The 6,000-nt window shown below is 47.9% G+C and overlaps 1 protein-coding gene across 5 annotated transcripts in view; it reads right to left on the minus strand.

Annotated features, from left to right (window-relative positions):
• LOC149865150 (meiosis-specific coiled-coil domain-containing protein MEIOC-like) overlaps positions 1–5,172 on the minus strand; it is a 36,833-nt gene extending 31,661 nt beyond the window's left edge. For 3 of the 5 annotated variants that reach the window (XM_090047907.1, XM_090047903.1, XM_090047909.1), the window contains exon 1: positions 5,062–5,107. The gene's annotated coding sequence lies outside the window, so the exon portion shown is untranslated. Of the gene's footprint in view, positions 1–4,510; positions 4,884–5,061 lie in introns of those variants that run through there. The other 2 variants (XM_090047905.1, XM_090047904.1) reach the window with 2 other exon arrangements.
• Between the last annotated feature and the right edge of the window lie 828 nt (positions 5,173–6,000).

Here is a 6,000-nt window from a genome sequence, read left to right on the forward strand (position 1 = left end):
CCAGGAGATGTCCGGGTAATTGAAGTCCCCCATGACAACCAAGGTCCTGGAGCAAGCGGCCTCAGTCAGTTCCCGGGCGAACTCCTGGTCAAGCTCAGGACTTTGGGTGGGAGGTCTGTAGTAGACTCCCACCGTTGTGTCCCCTGTGCCGTATTCCCCACGAATTTTTACCCAGAGGGTCTCTAGCTGTCCATGCTGGTCGCCAACATCAGCTTGCAGGGACATGTAGCTTTCCTTCACATAGAGAGCTACACCCCCGCCCCTTCTGTCAACACGGTCCCTCCTGTACAGGGTATAGCCCTCTACACCCGTGGTCCGGTCATGGGTGGAGTCCCACCAGGTCTCCATTATCCCAATGACGTCATAATTCTTTGCACTGAGCAGGAGGACAAGTGTTAACTGACTCAGGGGAAAAAAAAGAAAAGATAAGTCAGCGTAGGTCAGGGGTGCTCAAGTCCTGCTCATGGGCTAGTTCTGGGTTGCAGGGCCATGTACGGGTCCCTTCACGAGTCTGGAAATTTGGAGTTGGGGGAGCGATGGCAACGAACACTGCCACCATTCCCTTGCCACCACATTTCCAAGCCCCGCTTAGCTGGGTCAGGTCTGGCTGGGCCAGCCCCACATGGAAGGATTGGGACTCATATCCCCATGGCTGGACCGAGCGATGGCAGCTACACAAGAACAACCTGGCCAGGGCCCAATGGAGCTCCTTGTCTGCATCAAGCCCCAGCCCCGCATGGGTGCCAACTGGGCCAGTGTTGCACCCTGGATCAGGCTCACAGACCTGATTTAGCCCACAGACAGACCTGGCACTGTTCATCTGTCCTGCAGGCCAAAAAGGTTGGGCACCACTGGCATAAGTCATGCATACATTTATAAAACAGATCATAAACAATCAGAAAATTCAGTATAATTCTTAATGGGATTAGTCACGAGAATACTTCGTTGTGTAGCCCCGTATGTGCAGCAGATATTTCTTAAGCCCCGACTTCAGTGAAGTCTTAACTGAAACTCAGCTCACTGTGCTTTTAAGGCACTCCATATCCACACACGCGATGCCCAAGTAGCTGAGTAACAGGGCAGACTCCCAGATAGCTATTAACAATTATTGCTGCTCTTAGCTGCGCTGAAAGACGGGATGCAGAGGCAAACAATCAAAATGTGCTAGTCCTCCAAACTCTTCCTATAAGTTCACCCGTTCCTGGGTACTATTTTACAAACAACCCGTGGTCTGATCTTGACTGGCTGTGGACGACCAGTCTGCCTCTACCTAGGGTCCGGGGTGCAGCCTGCCCCCTCATCACTTCCCCAGTTTCACCCCTCTCCAGCGTTTGAAGCAGCAGAGCATTGCCTCCTAAGGACCTGCTGGATGAGTTGTTACTCTTCGGCATGGTCTTCACTGACATGACAGTGGCCAGTATTTCTCTCTCTGTACAATCTTAAGTGAGGTTTTGGTTCTCACTTTGCTGCACTATACCTTCACCCAACAGTGAGGACCTGAGTGAGACTTGCTCAGTCTAACTCATGCTAAAATGATAGGTTTATCTATACTTGATGCTTCATTCAGATGAGGGCCACGTGTGACTTTAAAAAGTGCAAAAGCTGTTCCTGAATTATTCCACATTTGGATGCTTCTTCTGGAATGCAAGTACCTTGTTCCTGGTGAAATTAATCTGCTTTCAGCTTCCTCAGGCTGCCCCGCATCTTCTTGTGCTACACTGGTGACGTGTCGGGGGTGCACGTGTCCCCCCCGAGATTGGTGGTGCCCCCCGATGCTGCTGGTAGCACCTGCGGGCGGTCGCTGCTTGCCACTCCCCTCCCCTCGCTGTCGACACCATTGTGGCCACCTGCGGGAGCTCCCAGCTCACCGCCACCATGCCCCCAAACGCCTGTGGGTGGTCGCCATGCCCCACCAGCCCCCAGGGGCACATGTCGCTCATGGTACAGTTACAGGTTTAAACTGATCGCCGGTCACCAAGACCACTGGCGACACGTAGGGGGTCCCGCACACGGGTGCGCCTGCACCCCCGGAGGCACCAGACGCAAAACTGGAAGTGCCGGTGGAAGTGCACTTCCCGTTTTGCCAGTTTCGCTTCTGGCTCGGCGCTCAGCTGCTGGGGGACCACTCCCCCCAGCGATCTGGTGTCCCCCCAGCCGCGGCAGGAACCAGTCGCTCATGCAGTGCTACCTAAAGTTCAGTCCCTATTCCACATTAAGGCAACATGGGAAAGAGGCTGGAAATCTAGCTGCCTTTTACCTTTCCTCAAACCATCTATTTTGAACCTCTGTGTTACCAAGTTACGGAAACTTTGACCAAGCCGCTTGGGGACAGATCTCCACGCCTCTCCTAGTTAACTTGCTGGAGGCCTGACGTTTGTATAAGCACCAAACTGGTACCACCACTTATTTTTTTTCCCCTTTGTTAAGAGGAACAAAAAAAAAAGCAGAAAATTTAGAATTTCAGCTACAAATTCAATATTTTGGCAACAAAGATATTAAGACCTTCTAGATAATATTCATATATGAACAATGTGGATTTATGCAATGAGTGCTTACAATATTAACTTTCCTATTCCCAGCTGTCAAAATTTAAGTGCAGTACCTTGCCTCTTGCACTTAATTTTACTGTATTTTAGCTAGTTTGAAAAATCCAAGTAAGTTACAGAAAAGGGCCCCGTTTCTACACCAGCTGCCACCAAGGCATTTAATTTAGGGACAAAAAGTAGATCAAGAAAAGCAGTATCAAGTTATCTGCGGACTACATTTGTGGCTCAATGTCACAAGCCAGAAGGTACAGGGAAGTCTCACTGATTTCAACAAAAATGCCAAGTCCCAGTGGTTTGCTGGGTCATGCCCCTGCTTTGTAGTTTTGAAGGCTAACCGGTACCATGAATGATAATTTACTTTACATCAGCACTGAAGAGTACTAAAAACTGGCATAATCTGTAAAATGCAAAACAGACTTATAGAGACTCAGACCAAAACACACTATTTACATAACTATTCCCTACTTATAAAAATACTCTTCGTCAAACATTCACACAAAGTTGCCAAGTATTATTACAGTCTACAAAATTAAGTTTAAGAATGTTTTCTCCAAAAGTCTGCAACTCAAATTTGGAGTCCTTGCAAACTTTTCTGGGAGGAGGGGACAGAGCCAGGAGGGTGGGAAGGAGAGTTGTTACACTGTACTTGTCAATATGTCATCTGTATAATTCAGAGTGACTCAACCATTCTTAAAATATTTGGATAAAAGCAGTCATATTCATTGCAGGCTCCATTAGCATATACTAGAGCTTGATATCAGCTAACTTCACTGGCCTTTGCTTTGGTATAACTCTTTGACATAGTTTATCATGCTTTAGGAGGGAAGGACAACACAAGGGCCTATTAAACAAGTCATGAAAGGTGCTGAAAAGTACTTTAAATAAAATTCAAATATTTTCATTTGCATGTTTCTAGAAGGTTAAAATAGTTATTTAAAAAAATAAACCTCATTATTGTACTAACTTGTAATTTTAAAAATATATGGAATTCCATGAGTTTCAAAATAACGTTGCACGCTTTTTGTTCGTTTGTTTTAAAAAGCAAATGATTTGGGCACTCTCTTGCACACTAACTCAACTAAATTCATATATACACGTCCTTCAAAAATGTAGTCCTCTCTCTAAAAAGTCAAACATTGTCAGAATTCCTTCCTGTTCCCTTGCAACTTACTGAGAATTAACACTGCATGTTGCAAAAGGAGTTTCAAATGTTGCAAGCTAATGTACCTTACCATCAACTCTAAGATTTAGATGTCCTGGGTAGGTTATGTAGGGATGCATTTGGTAGCCGTGTTGGTCCGAGACAAAAAGAAATGCAAAAATCTAGAGCCCTTGGTTCAGAAATAATACCTTTTCTGATTGCATTAAATAACAGATGCATCCTCATATTACATTAGCGATAGATTAGAGGCGAAACTGCTTCCCCTCACCCCATCAGTCAGCAATTTGTGAAATCCAAACAAAAATTGCAGAGTTAAACACAGTTTCATGATATAATAGAAGTCATAGAATATAGGAAAAAGAAACATGCTGGGAAATCCGGTTGGAAAGTTCAACTATTCAAAGTAGCAATCAGTACCTAAGGGAGGGGAGCAGGGTGATAAGAGGCTGCCCGGTCCCCGAGGGCTGTCCCTCGTCTGGGGTCAACACGAGCACTTGTGTTAGGTTGTGTCAAGCATTCAGACTGGGGGTTTGAGTGCCCCTTGTAAAAGGCCGGGCGCCGTTGCCTGTGATAACTGAATCACTTTCCAGCCATCACAGGGACTTTTAAGCACGCCACCTTTCTAGCAACATTACTCTGCAGAAATTGTTCTGCTCGATTCCTTGTTTGCACTTCCTAAAGCAGGAGCACGACTCCCCTCTCCAAACACTGCTCCTGCACTAACACAAAAATGACACGTCGGTTTAATTCCCGGGTGTAAAAATCAACTCCCATCCGACCCCCCTGCACAGACGTTACCCACCAGTCAGTCCCAGTGTGCATTACTCGCCACGAGCCAGCCGCACGCCCTGGACACTGCAGCACCAGCTTATCCCCGGGCCATGAAGTCCAGTGGCGTAGTCGATCCCCTGCTGAGCCTAAGCCACTGCTGCACCACCTCACTTTGCACGCCGCTGCCATGGGACACGCGGCACACACCTCAGTTACTACACGCATACAGAAACTGTTGCCAGGCTCTGGAGAGCGTCTCCTCTCCACCCATTGAGGCAACACGACAAACAAGGCGAGGAAAGAGGCAGGCGGGGTTTGGTGTGTGCAGGAGGAAGAGGCCCTGGCTGTGAAGCGAGTCGCTCAAGTAGCAGCACTAGCATTAGGCACTCAGGCTCCCTGAAATAGTTGAGTCTCCAATCTGCACCTATACCAACACTGCAAACTGCTTGCACTCCCCCCCCCCGCCCTTCAAACACAATCCCCTTCAAATGAGTCTGCAGCAATAGCCCCCCACCCCCCATGGAGCAAGACTGCAGCATGCCAAAGGCCTCGCCACAGGAGTCAAAGAAACCCGGAGCTTACATTTTGGGTCTTCTTGCTTTACAACCAGCCTCAGCCATGTAACGTCTGATGTCACTGGAGTACCAGTATGTGGAAGTACTATGGGAATTGTAGTCTTCCCCTATTGTGTAACAGCTACAAAGCACAGGGCTGAGCCTGCAACCCAGAGCCCTGGGAGCAGCCTCCTTGCAGCAGCCGCCCCGGCAAGAAACCTAAACTAAGCAGATGATAGATAAAGCTGAGCAACCTGGGGGACATACGGGGGGGGGGGGGGGGGGTAGTTACCTGGAAGGCAGCACACCTGGCCTGATCACAAACCCGGCTCACTCAGGTGCGCACCCTCACCTGGAGGCAGCAGCTCGCTGGCAAGGCTGTAGTCATGCTGGGATGGGCATTTCCCCCTGTTGGTGTCATTCTGGCCAGCCCGCTGTTGGGCAAGACCTGAACAACTTGTTTTCCTTTTTAAGAACAAATTTGGCTGGGCATAAACATTCACGAGACAAACGTTTGAACTCTTTTTAAAAGAAAGTGTGTCTCAGATCAAGTAATAATAGTTGCTTGTACTTTTTTTTTTTTTTAATGCAAGTTTGAGGCTTAGATGTTTACCCCTGGTCTGTGCATGGCTTGAATAGCTCCCCTGTTGCAAGCTGTGACTCTTCCTCCCCCCCCATTTTACCTGAAGCTCGCGTTCATAGTTGAGTCCACGACAAAGCCATCATTTTCCACCCAGCTGTTCACTGTTGTGCATCAGTGATGGATGATCCAGAAGATCCCTGCGTCCTTCTCTTGCTAGCTCACTAGCAAACGACTAAAAAAAGGGCCTCACCCGGTGAACTGCATTTAAAAGCTGCCAAATGAAAGGATAGTGGGAAAAGTTAACAGAATCAAACTGAGAGGTTTGGTCTGTAGCCTAATTGCAATAAACAGGGGTGTTAAAGGGTGAGGATCAACAGGTTTTAA

This window comes from Crocodylus siamensis, chromosome 5 (genome assembly GCF_052110815.1).
Source record: "Crocodylus siamensis isolate JL-2025a chromosome 5, ASM5211081v1, whole genome shotgun sequence".
Lineage (NCBI taxonomy): Eukaryota > Metazoa > Chordata > Crocodylia > Crocodylidae > Crocodylus > Crocodylus siamensis.